Source organism: Triturus cristatus, chromosome 6, assembly GCF_964204655.1.
Source record: "Triturus cristatus chromosome 6, aTriCri1.1, whole genome shotgun sequence".
NCBI lineage: Eukaryota > Metazoa > Chordata > Amphibia > Caudata > Salamandridae > Triturus > Triturus cristatus.
In genome coordinates, this window is record NC_140589.1 from 1,185,351,457 (window position 1) to 1,185,370,540 (window position 19,084).

Sequence of the window (19,084 nt, forward strand, 5' to 3'; positions counted from 1 at the left end):
AGGCTGGGACCTGGTTCATTGGGATCTCATCGTTCACTCCACCCCTCGCGGTGGTCCTAAGGCAAAGACATGCTGGGTTCTGTTTGAGACTGCAGCTTTGCACACAGCCCACTACATGCACCCCACCAAGTGGAAGCCTGTTATTGTGGCCTAAGCACCCCTCATCATCAAACACAGCCTTGGCATTCAGTTGGGACACTACTAGGGCTGCTACACTGGTAGCTGGCCATAACTAGACGCAGCCTGGTCTTGCACTTTGCCACGATGGGTCGTGGGAACCCTAAACAACGGAAGCTGAATTTTGACAAGCAGGGCACCATTGACCGGCCTGACCAAAGCTTGGAGAAGGATGATGGGTCGGAGCAAGATAAGGCACCAGAACTTCTGGATGGTGCCGCGGCCATAACGGCGGAACTCCAGGCGAGGTTCCGCAGCACAGATGCGAGGTTCGACTCGCTCACCTCCAAGTTGGACAGGATGGGAGAATGCCTAGAAGGGCATAGTACCTGGCTTGATGAGGCAGAAAAGAGAATCTCCACCCAAGAAGATCAAACCATGGATGCGACACGAAGGCTAGAGCGGGTGGAGGGCTTGCTCAAGTCAGCAGTGCCCATCAAGAACAAGGACCTGGAAGCTAGGTCCCGCAGAAAAAATATCCGCATAATGGGCCTGCCAGAATCCATGAACGTTGGACGTCCTGAACCATTCATTGAGTCCATGCTTACTGAACTACTTGGTGCTGACACCCTCTCAAAGAACTTTGTGGTTGAAAGGGTGCACTGCTCTCTTGGCCTGTGGCCTCCTCCTGTGGTCCCCCCACGCTCCATCATAGCCCACCTGCTCTACTACAGGGTCTGTGATACAATTATTTGGAGTCAAGCTATCCTGGCTGATGACGGCTGATAGCCAGAAACCGCTCCTAGGATGCTTGCTTCCGGTCCAGGGAAGACATGGCTTGGCAGTTCGGGCTGGACTGTTCCCATGAGGCACAGGGTCAAGACTGATTTGCATATGGCCATGTCTAAACTGGGGTGGCGTAGTGGGCAAAAGAACGATGGATTTAACCCAGATCTCTTGACTGGGGGAGAATGTCTGCATTGTCAGCATTCCGTCCATCATTTGTTTGTTGTAACGCTTTTCGCCCTAAGTGGGATGGGTATTCCCAGACGTGGGACCCGTGCTCACTACGCCACTGGAGTCAAGCTATCCTGGCTGATGACGGCTGATAGCCAGAAACCGGTCCTAGGATGCTTGATTCCGGTCCAGGGAAGACATGGCTTGGCAGTTCGGGCTCGACTGTTCCCATGAGGCACGGGGTCAAGACGGATTTGCATATGGCCATGTCTAAACTGGGGTGGCGTAGTGGGCAAAAGAACGATGGATTTAACCCAGATCTCTTGACTGGGGGAGAATGTCTGCATTGTCAGCATTCCGTCCATCATTTGTTTGTTGTAACGCTTTTCGCCCTAAGTGGGATGGGTATTCCCAGACGTGGGACCCGTGCTCACTACGCCACTGGAGTCAAGCTATCCTGGCTGATGACGGCTGATAGCCAGAAACCGGTCCTAGGATGCTTGATTCCGGTCCAGGGAAGACATGGCTTGGCAGTTCGGGCTGGACTGTTCCCATGAGGCACAGGGTCAAGACTGATTTGCATATGGCCATGTCTAAACTGGGGTGGCGTAGTGGGCAAAAGAACGATGGATTTAACCCAGATCTCTTGACTGGGGGAGAATGTCTGCATTGTCAGCATTCCGTCCATCATTTGTTTGTTGTAACGCTTTTCGCCCTAAGTGGGATGGGTATTCCCAGACGTGGTACCCGTGCTCACTACGCCACTGGAGTCAAGCTATCCTGGCTGATGACGGCTGATAGCCAGAAACCGGTCCTAGGATGCTTGATTCCGGTCCAGGGAAGACATGGCTTGGCAGTTCGGGCTGGACTGTTCCCATGAGGCACAGGGTCAAGACTGATTTGCATATGGCCATGTCTAAACTGGGGTGGCGTAGTGGGCAAAAGAACGATGGATTTAACCCAGATCTCTTGACTGGGGGAGAATGTCTGCATTGTCAGCATTCCATCCATCATTTGTTTGTTGTAACGCTTTTCGCCCTAAGTGGGATGGGTATTCCCAGACGTGGGACCCGTGCTCACTACGCCACTGGAGTCAAGCTATCCTGGCTGATGACGGCTGATAGCCAGAAACCGGTCCTAGGATGCTTGATTCCGGTCCAGGGAAGACATGGCTTGGCAGTTCGGGCTGGATTGTTCCCATGAGGCACAGGGTCAAGACTGACTTGCATATGGCCATGTCTAAACTGGGGTGGCGTAGTGGGCAAAAGAACGATGTATTTAACCCAGATCTCTTGACTGGGGGAAAGTGTCTGCATTGTCAGCATTCCATCCATCATTTGTTTGTTGTAACGCTTTTCGACCTAAGTGGGATGGGTATTCCCAGACGTGGGACCCGTGCTCACTATGCCACTGGAGTCAAGCTATCCTGGCTGATGATGGCTGTTAGCCAGAAACCGGTCCTAGGATGCTTGATTCCGGTCCAGGGAAGACATGGCTTGGCAGTTCGGGCTGGACTGTTCCCATGAGGCACAGGGTCAAGACTGATTTGCATATGGCCATGTCTAAACTGGGGTGGCGTAGTGGGCAAAAGAATGATGGATTTAACCCAGATATCTTGACTGGGGGAGAATGTCTGCATTGTCAGCATTCCGTCCATCATTTGTTTGTTGTAACAATTATTTGCTTGGCACAGGAGAGTTCCCCAGGGTGCTGTGCTTTCTTTTTATCCTGACCATACTATCGCGGTTCAGGAGGCCCTGCATAAATTCCTGGAAGCGAAGTGCCAACTCCGTACAATGGATCTCAAATATGCTATGCTACATCCAGCTAGGCTGCGGGTGATGGTTGATGGCACACCCCACTTCTTTGAGAACGCTGCTGATGTCTTTGCCTTCTGCAAGCAACATAAAAATGTACTTCACAAGAGCCCGGCACGGTCTTCTGATCACTCTTCTCTGGACAGGCAGCTGGCTGTGAGCGCAGATCTCTTCGCTGCGGATTGAGGGCACAGTGTTTGAAATTGTTTATTTTGTTAGGCCACCTAAATACTGCACCAAACTTGAACAAGGAACTGTGGCGGTTTTTAAGTTCTACAGTAAACATGTTTCCATATCTATAATTAGTAAATCTACGTGGCTTGAAATATGGGCATCAGGCGTCCAAGGTGTTGCCTGCCTCCTTCGGACGAATCTGACCAAGTATCTCTTGGGGTTTTTCCTTTTTCCCTTTGCTTCAGGATGATTGGGGAGGGAGTAGGTTCACAGGGCCTTTGAGCCCAGGTGTGGGTGGGTTTTGATGTTTTTGATCGGGAAGTTGATTACAGTTTTATGATATTGTCGTTTTATGATTTTCCCCTTATGTATGTCCCTCCGTAAATCTCCTTCCTCCTTCATTCAATATGTGGCAGGTACACGCTGACAAGGCATGCACACTTTTTAGGCCCAGGATCATGGTATTGGATCCCATGGTAAATGTAAACCTTAACACCTGAAACGTGTGGGGGCTCAATAACTCTAGGAAATGTAAGTTGGTACTGGCATACCTCTGGAGGCACAATGTTAAAATAGCTTTTTTGAAGAAACACACCTCCCACCACAGAAACCCCCTCATTTGTGTCCCTTGCTCACTTTGCCACTGGATTCAAGCAAGCCTGGCTGAAGATGGCGTAGATGCCAGAAACCCGTCCTAGGAAGCTTGTTTCCGGTCCAGGGAAGACATGGCTTGGCAGTTCGGGCTGGACTGTTCCCATGAGGAACAGGATCAGACTGATTTGCATATGGCCATGTTTGAACTGCGGTGGCAGAGTGGGCTAAAGAACGGTGATGGATTAAACCCAGATCAGTTGACTGGGGGTGAGTGCTTGCAATGTTCAACACTCCGTCCATCATTTCCTTTGGTTTTTGCTTTGTTCGCCATAAGTTGGCAGGGTATGCTCAGACGTGAGTCCCTTGCTCACTTTGCCACTGGATTCAAGCAAGCCTGGCTGAAGACGGCTGAAATGCCAGAAACCGGTCCTAGGAAGCTTGTTTCCAGTCCAGGGAAGACATGGCTTGGCAGTTCGTGCTGGACTGTTCCCATGAGGCACAGGGTCAGACTGATTTGCATATGGCCATGTCTGAACTGGGGTGGCAGAGATGGGCTAAAGAACGGTGATGGATTAAACCCAGATCAGTTGACTGGGGGTGAGTGCTTGCAATGTTCAACACTCCGTCCATCATTTCCTTTGGTTTTTGCTCCTGGGGAACACACAGATTATTTGCAAGTTACAGCACCTATTCCCGAGGGGTATGTCTTCTTTTCCACCACACCCTCCCGTTCACACACAAGGATACTATAGCTGACACTCAGGGGTGGTATTTGTTAGTGGTGGAGACATAGCTGGGCAGGACGACGCTCTTCCTCAATTTTTCTGCACCTAACAAGGACAACCCTACTTTTTGGGGAACTTTCATGCCTTACTAAAACGATATACTATGATTCCTCCAACCCACTTGCAACCACCAAACTTCATGCTCTTCAAGTGGTTAGGGACCTTATACATTTCTTCGACCTACGTGATCTCGCGCGTACGCATCACCCTGACGTCCCTGGGTACACCTTCCATTGTGCACCGCATTCCACACAGACACATATAGACTACTGGTTTACAGAAGCACGAGGAAGCCAATGGACAAGGGGCATCGATACGCTGCTGCGCACATTGACGGATCATGCACCGGTGCTCCTTCACCTTCATTTACATATTCCACGTTCGGGAACACAAATGGTCCTTTCTCGCTACTGCACTGCTGGAAGTCATATTTCGGTCCAAATTGCAAGAGGCCATTACTGAATACTTTACCTCGAACACCAGTACGGTGGCCAATATGAAACAATATGGGACACCTTTAAGGCATATATCCGGGGTGTTAGTATATCTAAACAGGTGGGAGTCTTGAGATCGATCCGTCTGAGTCTTGCCCGAGTTGAAAATGAATTGGCTTCACTCGATGCAACACCACCCACACCACACACCCTGAACAAACGTAGCTCTCTTATTTTGGAATTCAATGAACATGCTTATAGGGAAGCGTCACCGCTGGGCAAATTTCACACAGCACGCCGATATGGGGAGGGTGAGCGCCCAGGTAGAACTCTGGCACGTCTGGTACGGGCGCCCTGTGGTGCTGGTCACATAGCTGCGATAAAACGTTCAGATAACTACATAGCCACGGACTGTGCAGAAATATTAGCAGAACTGGTGGCATACTGTGGCATACTTTAGTTCTCTGTACACAACCACTCTCCCTAAAGATTTTTCTAAGAATTTAGCATATCTAGAAGAGGTTTCAATGGTATGGCTTACTACGGGACAGGCAGAGTTTCGGAGCGAGCCCTTCACTGTTGAAGAGGTTACGCTTGCTATCGATGCGTTGGCCAGCGTAAAGGTACCGGGGCTTGACGGATTGTCAGGGATATTCTATAAATCATTCAAAGTCAGTCTGGTGCTTCAATTGCTTGAGGTCCATGCAGAGGCTCTTGCGGTCGGTACACTCCCCCCTTTTATGAGAGAGGCTGCCATTTCTTTATTACTTAAACCAGGCAATTAACCCATTAGCTGCATCTCATATCGCCAAATTTCTCTAATAAACTTTGATAACAAAATCCTTGCCAAAATGTTATTGTCCAGGCAGTCATTGCTTTTGGAGAAAATTCTTTCCCCAGTACAGTTGGGCTTTATTCCGCACAGATCCACCTCATTAAATCTCCGTACCATCTTCTCAGTCATTAATCCGAGTACAACTGCAGCGATAGCCCCTCTAGATGCAGAAAATAATTTTGATTCCCTGGAGTGGCCATTCTTAGCTGCTAAGCTCCACAAATTAGGTATCCCCGGTAATTTCCTAGCCTTGACTGCGTTACTCTATGCGTTGCCCACTGCTCGGCTCCGAGTAAATGACTCCCTTTCTTCTTCAATCCTGATCTCTCGTGGGGCACAGCAGGGGTGCCCTTTTCCCCCCTGCTTTTCATTGTGGCCATGGAACCACTTGTCTGACACTTACAAGAATTATTTTTTTTTTAGCTTTGCAGTTCCTTCGGGCCTCTGTTGATGTCCATGTATGCGGACGAAATCCTGTTCTTCATTAGGCACCCCAACACCAACTTTCAGCCACTAATTGATGAGATTAGCTGCTTCGGAGCCATGTCTTGGCTGTGAATATATTGGGGTAAATCCGTGGTATTCCTGATTACTGATGCTGCCACTGCTGGTGAGGCGGATCTCCCCCTGCGATGGGCAGGTGATACTACTAAATATCTAGGCATACATCTATAACAAAGATAAGGAACAGGTTATTCACCTGAACTATGGGCCGGCAATCGAACAACTTACCCTGCAGATTGAAAGATTGATTTAATTACCTCTCTCTAAGGCTGGGCAAATCGCCCTTATTAAAATGAACGTTTTACCTCGGTTCTTGCACCTATTTGCCAATATACCTATCTCACTCACAAACTCCTTTTTTTTGCAACTATGGGGTTAACTTATTTGATTGGTTTGAGTGGGACGCAGACCTTGAATTGCTTGGGACACTTTGACACACCCGTACAAACGGGGGGATTTTCAGTGCCGGATCTTCACCTGTATTTCTTAGTGGCACAGGCTCAGTTTGCCTATCACTGGTTTCACCCCAACGCCTGCATACCTTATACAAAACCCGAACGTGACCTGGCTGCCCCCACGCCGCTGGGAGCTATATTCCCAATGGGTATACCCATGGTTCCTCATGACATTCAGCCCCTTTCTACTACATGTAGGGCTTGGCGTAAACTCAATAAACTGCTGGGTAGCATACTTCTGTATTCCCCGGCTATTCCACTGCAAAACAACCCTTTTTTTATACTAACATCCGAGACACTGGTATAACATACCTTAACTAAATTGGAATTATGTAGCCTAGGCTCACTATTTCCTGACGGTCGGTCCTCACCATGTCGGATATATCCTCACTCGCCGAACTGACATACATGGATAAATTTATAGCTGCCATACTACCTGGGGCACTCCGCTCATCAATCTTTTCCTTCCCTGACCCGCCTTCGACTTTCACGCCACTCACGTTACTCATAACTGATAAGGAAGGAACGCATCTGGTTACTGAATTGTACCGGGCTTGTATGGCACTCAAACAGGTCTAAGACAGGGGAATGAGGCGGCGATGGGAAGAAGACTTGGGCTATTCTCTGACTGATAAATAATGGACCTATTGTCTTGCCCAGGTACAGAGGGTTTACCCAAATCATAGACACAAACTCCTTAATTTTAAATTCATACACAGAGTATACATCACCCCATGTCAGTTGACCAAATACGACTCCACTAAGTCATCACACTTCCCCAAATGCAAAGCGTTGGAGGCTGATTTTTCTCATTTGACCTGGACATGCCCCCATATAAATGCATACTGGATAGATGTATTCCAGACAATCTCCAACATAATTGCCAAGCCCCTTCCTCTCTCGCAGAACTTAGATTTGCTAGGGATGGTCAGAAACATTAAACTTTACCACCGTAGATTTTTCGCCATATTATTGATGCTGGCCAAAAGGGAAATAGCAATACACTGGGGAACCAAACACTACCCCACAAAAGCAGCTTGGATAGGCAGAATGTCATATTGTGACTTGCAGATTGAGATATATGCTACGCTCCAACCCCCGGCCTTAGGACCACAGGACATATGAGATGTCTATCGTTGCTATTTATGACAGATGCCACACCCCTCCCCAGCACCCTCTTCTGTCGATCAACGGGCCTCAGAAATTTCCTCACCCAACATCCCCCCAGCACCAGCCGGCATTTAGACGCTATAGCACATTACACGTTCCTGCTTATAACGATTATGACACAAGTGAACTAAGTACCTTTTAGTCTCTCTGGGTCCCACCATGGGAGAAATACCTAACATTCCCCCAGCGCGGCTGATAGAATGCACTGTATCATATGCACCCCATCTCCCTCCTCCCCACTACCCCACCACCACCCTTTATGAAGTCTCCTGTGCTGTATTTTGTGTTTGATAATTGCTTTTAAATTAATGTATATTTGTCACTGTGTCTCTTTATTGAAACACTCAATTAAAAAAATATACATCAAATATAACTAAGTTCATGGGAGAAGCGCATGCACTTTTTTTTAACTCTGTTTATTACATTTTGAATTATAATCAACAGCGCTACCATGCAAGGTAGATTACACATTTACCAACTCCAAAAAAATCATAACGAACAAAATAAAAAAATAGGATGACAACATAAGTCGATTATGATTGTTCTGTCACCTTAGGGAATATATATGCATAGCTAATTCCTGAATTTCGACATACACTCACTGCGCCAGATTATTTGTCTTTATTTCTACTAACCCACTTTGTTCTGCAAGTCTGCTAATGCTTTCTGGTGCAGATATTGCCTCAGTGGCTCCCATATGTCTTTGGGCTTTGATGAGGTTGGCAATTCCTCTGCATATAGTTCCACATTCTCTTTGCAGTAGACCAGATCCGTAATCCAGTGCTTGACCTTAGGTGATCACTTCCCCTGCCACATTATGGCAACTCTGCATTTGGCCATCAGCAGCGCTAGACGTATAAATTTGCCTATGACCCCTTTTACATGAGGAACACAACATAGTAAACATATCAAAAGCGTGCACTGTATTTCTGACCCCGACATTTCTGTTATATCCCGAACCACATCTCTCCAATAGCTGGCCACCTTCCCGCAGTCCTATGCAAGATGCAGGAAGCCTGCTTCTAGCTGTCCGCATCTCTTGCACCTGCTGGAATCTCACAGCCCATACTGATACAGTCGCACTGGCGTGTAATATACCTGGTGTATGTATTTAAAATGTATAATACGTAAATTTCCATTTGGAGTGAGTTTACCAGTAAGACTACAAATGTGTTCCCAGTCTGGCAAGGATATTATGGAGGTCAGTTGCTCATTCCACCTCTCTCTGCTCCTCTCAGGGCCGTCTGGTATCTCAGAACAAATTGTTTTATACAGCTTAGTGACTAGTTTTTTCTTAGTGGGAGTTGTTAATACTAGTTGCAGAGAGTTTAGTGCAGGTGGTTTGGTGGGATAGGTATTGTAGTGTGATTTAATGGCATGTCGAAGTCTGTGAAACGCAAACTGAAAGAGCGGTGTGATGTTACTTATATACTGCAAAGTCTCTGAGGTGTGAAACGTTCCCTCCGGATACAGGTCTTGCATTAACTGTATGCCTGCTTCCTTAAGCAGATGCACTGCTTCTGCCTCGTGTGTCACTGACAACGATGCATGATGCTCCAGTGGTATCGCCGGGGCGTAAATGGATAATTTATTGGCTAGCTGTCCTATTGCTTGCCATGCCGCCACCGTGGTGTCTATTGTATTTATTTCCGTTTTCATGACTCCGCGTTTCGTGTGAGTGAGTAAGCTGTGCAGTGGGGTGGGGCAAGTATCTCCATCCTCCACTGCCACATGTGGGGTGAACGCATAGGGGCTAAACCAGTAATAGGCATATTGTGCTTGAGCACTCAAATAATAAACATAAAAATCTGGTGCACTAAATCCCCCTTTGCCGTAGTCTAGTGTGGGAGTAGTCCAACTCACCCGGGCCTGCCTGCCCCCCCACACCAATCGAATCAGTGCCGCCCATAAGTTATTAAAAAAAACCTTCATCAGGGGAATCGGAATGTTAGAAAATAAATATAAAAAGGGCAGTAACGCCACCATTTTTATGAGTGCAATACGGTCCGCCAGTGACAGTGGTAGAGCAATACATTTGCCAATCTGCTGATCTCGGGTGCTGCAAGCCCGCCCACTTCTGGGTCACGATGGACCCAAATTCCAATGTATTTGACCGATTCCTCAGTCCAGACAAGTGGATTGTCCATAACTGGTTGGGATGTGATATCTGTCAGAGGAATAACAATGGATTTGTCCCAGTTTACAGCTAGACCTGCCATCAAACCAAACCTGATGTATTCTCGCAGCAACTGTACTAGATAGCGAGAAGGTTCCCTGACAAAGAGCACCATGTCATCTGCATATAGAGATATGCCAACTGGGCAGTGGTTAAAATTGACTACAGTTTCCCTTTGCCTATGCCGTATCATGCAAGCCAAGGGTTCTAATGCAAGAGCAAACAAAAGTGGTGACAAGGAGCACCCCTGCCGGGTGCCACGTCGGATAGGAAGTGGTTCCAATATCAGTCCTCCCACTCGCATCCCTGCCGATGGATCAGTGTATAAAATCGTAATCCATTTTATAAAATTTGGCAGGAATCCCCGTCGCTGTAAGATTTAAAACATATATTTCCACTCGATAGAATTGAAGGCTTTGGTTGCATCAAGCATAATTGCTGCGGCAGGCAGGCTCGGCTCCAGCACGTGCAGCATCGCAAACATAGTTCTCAAGTTATGCGATGTGGACCGCTCGGGTATAAAACCCGACTAATCTGGCAGAACCAGGCTAGTCATCAGAGGCTATAGTTTGGTGGCGAGGATTTTGGCGATAATTTCCGCATCTATAGTAAACCAAGGAAAGTGGCCTGTAAGAGTCACATAAATTGGGGTGTTTCTCTTTTTTTAACAGCGTTATAATCAGTCCCTGACGAAGCGAAGGAGGTAACACTCCAGTGTCGTGCGCTTCAGCATACATCTCTAATAAGTAGGGAGTAAGGACATCAGCATAGGTTTTATAAAATTCAATGGTTAGTCTGCCAGGCCCGGGCGCCTTTGCATTCGGTAGGGCGCCGATTGCCGCTTTTATATCCGCCTCGTCTATCGGCTGACTCAAATATTCCCAGTGTCTATCCAATAACCAAGCACAGGCTATGTCCTCCAGATATTCCTCCACCTATGAGTTTGCAGTTCCCCCCTTGGAAGTATAAAGGTCAGTATAATAATCCCGAAACTGTTCCACTATTTCCAACGGGTTGTAGTGTTCTACACCATGTGAGTCCTTTATCATCTCTATGTGCTGATGTTCTGCATGCATTTTTATTTTGTTAGTGAGGTTGCGGCCCGGCCTACCTCCCTCTCCATATTTGCATGCCACATGTCTGCGTGAGATATAATGGATCTCGGTCTCTGCCAGCGTGTCGTATTCCATGATTAGTTTGTATATGCGGGATAGGGTGTCTGCGGTGGGGGCTTCAGTGTAATTGTAGGGTCTTATGCGTGATCTCTATTTTGGCAAGTTTTACTCTAGGGTCCTTTAATATACCAGCAGTTGTACTTATGCACACACCCCGGATCGTCACTTTAAACGCTTCCCATAATGTAGAAGCACTGTCTACCTTTCTCTTATTAATCTCAAGATAGTTTTCTATGGCTGTGCGGACAGTGGTGTTGTATACTGGGTCCAACAAGGCCTCTGAGCGCAGCCGCCATGTGAAGTGGCGATGGATTGCCGTTGGAATTGTAATATCCAGCATCCCCGGATTATTATTAGACAAAGTGCGCAGGTAATTAGCGACTGCTGTAACCCAGTGAGCTGCACCCTCACCAAGAAACCAGTAATCCAGCCGAGACCAACTATGGTGCATCAATGTAGCATGTGTTCCTTCTTTAGCAGAGCCATTACGCACTCTCCATCAACCAATCCAAATTCCAAAATAGCATTATGAACGCTTCGAGCCATCCGCGGGGTGCGATTGTGCTGTGGGTTAGATTTATCTAAATCAGGCTCCAGATAAGTGTTGAGGTCTCCCCCCAAATTATGGTAGTTTCAGGCCATTCACGCAATATATGATACATTCTTAAAAAGCATTCTGGCTCGTCTGCTATTGTACCATACATGTTTACCATGGTTATCACCGAGTTCCCCAGTTTACCTTGCACCATCGCACATCGGCCCTCATCATCCATGTAAGTGTGCAATGGTTTAAACGCAGCCCCCTTTCTGACCAAAATAAGCACCCCTCTAGCATAAGAGGAGTATGAGGAGGCTATCTTGAACCCAGCCTATTTGACTGCTATATCACATTCCGTAACCTTGGTTAGGTGCGTTTCCTGCAAAAAGGCAATATGTGTGCCATGATGATTCAAGTAAGCAAACACTTGATGCACTTTTTTGGGGGAGTTAAGCTCTCTTATGTTCCAAGTAATCAGCCTATAATTCTCACCCATGACCCTTTCTAGCATCGTCTAACTGATCTAGAACCCCAAATCGACAATCATCACACTGGGCAGCAGATATGCAGGTCTCAATCTTAGAGGCATTGTAATCCCCAGGTACAATCATGTGAAATCCAGGAATGAAAAAAATAAAAAAAAACATAATCCAGAATAACCCAACAGTCCCCCCTCCCACTCCAACCTCCCAATTAGGTTGAGAATTTAAACCCTCCCCTCTCCCCATCATTTCCCCAATCCTCCCGGAGAAGGTCTAACAAATAGGGGTGCACCCGCTGGGGGGGGACGATACAGCGGCAAACACCCACTTCGTGGTGGGGTGGCCAGGCAGCTGCATCTAGTTGCACCACTGCACCTCGATAATATAAAAGATTTATAATACTAAGCACCCCACACCCTGAAAACATGATGTTACTTTTGACACATTATTGCTTTTTACAGTTTTTCAGCATAACTTATTGCAATTATGTCCTAGCATGCCGCCATTATAGTCAGCAACCCTGTGTTTCAAAAACACTATCAATCATTTAATTGTATTCTCTGGCTCTGACAAACCCATGGGACATCCCGAGCCCCCGTTGACGAGGTTTACTGGGGCAGATATGTTTTGTAAATTTCAAAGCTGACTTAGAGTCTGTAAAGAAATGTGACTGTCCATCATTTGTTATCCTCAGTTTAGCAGGATACAGCATTGCATAAGGAATGGCGGCAGACTGCAATATCTTTTTTGCTGGCACAAATTCTCTGCGGGCGGCCTGTACCGCCGGTGTGTAGTCCGGAAAAAAGGAGAGAATATTTCCTTTGTGATTGATGGGACTCTTTGTTCTGGCTTCACATAGTATTGCATCTCTGTCCGCATAGTTTAGGATGTGTGCAATTATCGGGCGCGGTGGTGCCCCTGGTTTTGGCCGGGGTCTGAGAGATCTGTGTGCCCGTTCCACTATCATGACTGGTGACAGCAACGAGCCGAACAACTCACGCAGTAGGCCGTCAATGAAAGGCTCCATCTTGGTAATGGCAGGCCAAGTATGTGAATGTTATTCCGGCTAGAACTCACTTCTAAGTCCTCGTTTTTCGCTCTTATTATCTCTAGCACTTTTTCCATGTGTAGTATCTGTGTCCGCGATTCAGCCTGAATGCCTTGAGTATCCGACAAGCTATTATTGAGTACATCAAGTCTGGTTTCATGTATATCTACCTTGTTCTTTACTGCGTCCAGTCTGGATGTGAGTGCATCAATCTTTCTATCGATAGTTTTCAGGCCGGAATGCAGCTCCAGTAGTATAGATCTCATGTCTTCATCCAGATTATCCGCATTCTCCGACAAGCCCTGTGACGCATCCAAATCCGTCATGGTATTTGTGGCAAGTGTGTTTCGCTTGCTTTCGAATGGAATTTTGGGCTGTTTGGGGTTTGGTTTTCTCATTGTACAGTAAGTGCGCAGCAGCAGCATCCTTCCACGTACACCGCACCCTCACTGCTGTAGTTTTGTATCTTGCTCAGGGTCCCAAATAATTGATCCAGATCGTGGATTCCCCCAGGTGGGGATGCCCATGCAAGCCTCAGCCTATACACTGTGGTATCTGTGTGCACAACCCTAGTGGCAGAATATTGCAACGATGAGTTCTGTCAGAGCAGTAGCAGTTCCAATTTTCCCGTGGGCTTTATCACCAACTCCTCTGGCCTTGCTGTGGTGCTGGACAGCTTTGGCGTGGGACCACAGAGATGTGTTATATTAGTGTTACACCGCAGCCCGTGCTTTCTTGCTCAATAATGGTATTAGTCGAATTGTTGTGCCTGGCAGCCAATACACAACACGCTGTAGCCACGCCCCCCAAGCGCATGCACTTTAGCATTGGTCATAAAAATGCAATGCATACACACCTCCTCCCTAGAGATGTGGAAAAGTTACTAAAATAGGAAAGGGAGTGAGAGGTGGCCTAGATTAGCTTCTGTTGCTCTAGATGACATCAAATATTTGGCAGCGGTCATATCAATATAGTTTGCTCCTTGAAATACAAAAACAAAGTTCCAACATCACAAGATTAATGTGTTAATATTGAATTAATTTGCAAAATACATTTCTTTGAGCAATAGGCACCAGATAAATGCACTCCAGTGTTTGCTTCCTAGAACATGACTTATTTAGACAGAGTAAGGAGCAAATTAAACAAGCTGTATTTTTAGATTCTCTGTCATACTGAAAAATATAGAATTTTGAGTAACATGTATACTTAATTAAGACAGTTAGCAAATTGCCTGCGTAGAATTTTACAGAATAACTAAATTAATAAGTGTATTAGAATTCCAAGAATCTTACCACGTGAACTATATTCTTGCTTCAGAATGCATCATAAAGAACCTTTACTAAAAGTGTGAAATTGCAATTGTGCAATTTAGCATTATTATTATTATTATTATTTTTTTAATTTGGCAAAAATACTGCTTTTATTCTTTCAATGGCCCCCTAGTGGGCCGCACTTGTAACGTGTTAATGTATTTTTTATTTCAACATGTTTTATTAATTTTTTTAAAACAAGAACACATTAGCAATTCTGTTACAGGGTTTGCATGGATTCTTCCACTTGCTTTTAGCCTATATAATTCTATGCATTCCCTAACTCACTTACCAGTCAAGAAGAGAAGGAAAATAGGAAAATAGAAAGGAGCATGAAAGTAAGGGGTGAAAGAAGAGATAGAGGACAGGCACTAGAGAGTTACATTGCTTATACTTGGACATCGGCTTCACGTAATAAGATTTCCCCAGTGCTCTCACAAACAAAGTTTTGGCTGCTTCACAGGACTTTCTGGACCCCTGCAAGATTACACTCATTAGACCTCAGGGAGGAGGCAGTATGCTGGAACTGTAACAAAGAAAAAGGGGTCCTAGCACACCTTATCCTGTATTGCCCAGCTCTTAAAACATTCTGGGGTGAAATCTTTAGGTTTTTAAACAAAATGTTTGACTGCACTATAACAAAAGAATTCTCCACTATCACCACAGGTTTTATGAGCACTGAGTTCAAGTCAGCAGATGACAGGGACCTACTGGACTTACTACTGGCAGCAGTAAAAATGGTCCTCACAAACTGGAAAGACACTACTAAGACATTGTACAAAGGATGGTTCAACTGGATCACACATCGTAGAGGAGCAGACACCATGACACTACAGAATTCACCCTGGAAACCGGCCTCCAGAAGGATGTGGGGGTCCCTGGACATGTTCCTAAACTCGTTTGAGCCCCCATGAAAATGTTGTAGTCCGGGCTGTTACATCCTGGCACCCCATGTGAAGCTCCACCCTAACAAGAATGTAATCGGGCCCTCATTGTCCCACCCAAGGTCAGACGTAATGTATAAGCAATTTAGCATTATTAGCATTGAACTCCACTTTTACTCTCTTGTTCACAGTACTAGTTTTAGCTATCTGCTGAGCTAATAGGGGGCACTTTTATTGTGGTGCCTGACCGTATTTTCTTTTCCAGTTTGACACTGAAAAGAAAAGTTAAGGGACTCTGATAACAGGAGCTGCACGGCTTCTTGTGCATACCAATGGTTGTGTCATTTGTTGCCACAAGATTTATGAGGCCATGTGTGCAGGCTATAAAACAGAGTTAACACCTGTCCTTCTGCCACAGAGAAGACTAATTGGGAGTTACAAAAGGGAAGGCACAATATGTCTTTCATACAACTTAGTTCTCTTTGTTTTAGGATAATAAAATGGAGAAATATTTTTCATTAATTTTGCTCAGGGTGCAGTCACCAGCGCTTCTTTCCATAGCCTTTAACAGCACCCGCGGTCTGCCCTCCTGCCTTCTCCTCTGTGTTTGAGAACTGCTCCAGTGCTAACTGATGTAAATTTTCCAGGCACAGTACAGTACAAGACACACATAGATTTTTTAAAAAATTCAATTAGAGAAAGCAGTCTTTTTGAGACCTGTGCAGGACTTGAGTACATCTGCAGAACTAACCCTACTATAAATTAATAACTACTCAACATGTGCAAAGTGTGCGTTCAGATTTCTATGTCTAAATTGGTAAATTTGTTGTGTCTCAAATTAAAAGGAAGAGTGTTAGTTTCTCTAACAATGCCAATATTACTGCATCTTAGTGATTTTTTGGGTGGCCTAATGGCTGCAGTATGTCTCAAATACAATGGCTATTAAAAGTTACGTCACAAGAGTAGCTCTAGAGATATTTGAACTACATTGCCTGCCTTTATGCACAAGATTACTTGGCGCATTCTGGCATTATACATTTTGAGCCTGTTCTTTAAGAGCAAAAATTAGATCATATCTTTAAAATATCAGCACAGAAACACCCTCAGTCATGCTTCTGGAGAATTACTTTGAATTCTGATGGCCACATGGGATAACCGTGCTCAGACAGGGGACGTGAATTTATGACAACAGGTTTAAGTGTCAGATGCTGGGTTCTGTATCTAGCTCAAGCTAGCACTGCTGAAAGCAAAATGTTGAAGCAGGGGGTTTTAAGCATTGTGTTATCTGAAGTTAGCTACTGTGACAGTTCTTATTTTATACCAGTTGTTAGCAGTTCACTGGTGAAATTCATGTTATCTAAATAATTTCAGAGAGTCACACCCACAATCTCACTAGTGCAAGCTAAAAGCAGTATTTGTAGAACAAATTGGATCAGAATATTTCAGAGTATCTTCTAAAACAATGTGTGTGATTTGAACTTTTAGGGGCCTACATTAGTCTTTGAAATAATGACAGCAGGTTCTGATGCATACATGTATATGTTTGATTATGTAAATGCTAGTTGTACATTTAGCCTCTAGCCCTTGTAGTAATAATAAAGAAAATAAACAGGGCTGTAGTTTGTTGAAGGGGGAAGATATTTCTTTTTAGCGGGTTTGCTTCTATTTCGACCTACAGCAAATGCTTTGTTTAGACAACTTATAGCCACACATGTGTTAAACAAACGCATACTAAAGTGCAAAGTGTTCTAAATAGGCACTCCGGACAAGAGGAAAGATGTATTTAATGAATGCTTGTAACCTTGAAGAGTAGTTTAACAATAACTTAATTCCTTTGTATTAGGTTTCATGAATATAACATTCTGTAGGATAACACACTACGGGTAATGTACAGAGAAGTACATAGCAGTTAAAAAGTGCTCATTTATAGAAATGTTAAAGTGAACTTGCCTCTGATGATGTCTGAGACTTTCATGTGCCTAGGAAAACAAGGGTCAAATGAATGCTCAATATATGTTAATAATATTCTGGATGTCATCATTAGTAATTTAACTACATTTAATTAATGGAAGAATTTTCATAGTGGTTACCATGAAATTATGGCCTTGATTAAGCCCTCTTGGAACTAGATTGGACACCACATATCTGTTTTAGGTAAGATTTGCTAAAATAAGTTTTGGAAATTCTTTTAAGAGCATATGGGGATATCACTGTTTTCTTGAGAAATAAAACCTTTGTAGGAGATATGCAGGATGGGGCTTATCCTACTGCATAACATTACCAAGGAGCGCAGCATGACTACCAGAGAGTAGATAACAGTAGGGACCAGTGTTATTGTTGCCCACTGTTTCAAGATGAAGGTATCACACACCTGAGGAGAATGTCATCTTTCTACTAAGTTAGGATATAAAGGGATATATTTCACAATTTTAATATGGATGCACCCCACAAATTTGCGGGAGATATGACCCCTCTGAAAATTGTTTTCAGCGGTATACCTGAGGACAGGTTAGAACAGTACACTCACTGCTTGCAGCTTCAGTAAGGATTATTTGTTTTATGCACCCCACTGCAGTGCAATTGTGGATTGTTTGAGAGATGAAGAATGATGCTGGTAGACTGCAGTTTGATAAATATGAAGGGGAAATGGCTTTACAGATGCCTAACAACAATGTTCTAGAACTAAGGAACAGAGAGGTTTGGGAAATGCCGCCCATTAAGTAATATTTTTTTTTTAAAAGAGGATTGGTGAAAACATGTTGTCCCCATAAAGTGATTACCTTATGAACTTGGGGTTCCCTTAGAGCCTGTTGTACCTGACACCAATATGATATTCTCATTTATACTAGAAAAGGGAGAGTATTGTTCTCTCATCAGTGATTTTGAGCATTAAAGTCCATCCACAGGGTGAAAGCCTCTTTGCCGTCTCTCTAAAAGATAACCAGCACACTTCCTTCAGTGTGAGTCCCAAGGTCAATGCGCTGGCACGAAAGAGAGACTTGGACCACCTACGACTGGAAGTTGGCAACATCGTCTTGCAGTATGCCGATGACCTCCTTGTGAAATCTCCACCACTTGAGGCCTGTGAAAGCATGTGAAAAAGACACTGTAGCTCTGCCGCACCACCTCCAGGAGAGACACAAAGCCTCACTGTCAAAATGCCAGTGCTGCCAAAAAGAGGTGACTTACCTGGGTTATGTAATATTCGATAGTACAGGCCACAGGTCACCTGACAGAATAAAATTGATTCAGGGTATGCAGCCCCTTTCCACCGAGAAAAGAATGATATCATTCAAGGGAATAACGAACTACTGCCACCACTGGATCCCTGAATGCAGATGCTATGAATAATGAACTTGCAAACTGTTTCAATAAACTAAAGACATTGTATACTGTGCAGCATGGGGACTGCCTGACTACAAACTGCCTTTCCATCTCTGTTTCAGAGCAAAATTACATTGCAAATTATGTGGTGCTGCCAATGGTGTACTGACACAGCTGGAAAAAAGGCCTGTGGGAAAGTGCTATGTGACTTTGACTTGAGCAGTGACTGAGGGTGGGCAGCTGTGATGGCCGAGAGGATAGCTCTCATTGTGTTGGACTATACTTGTATTATCTAGGTGCCACAT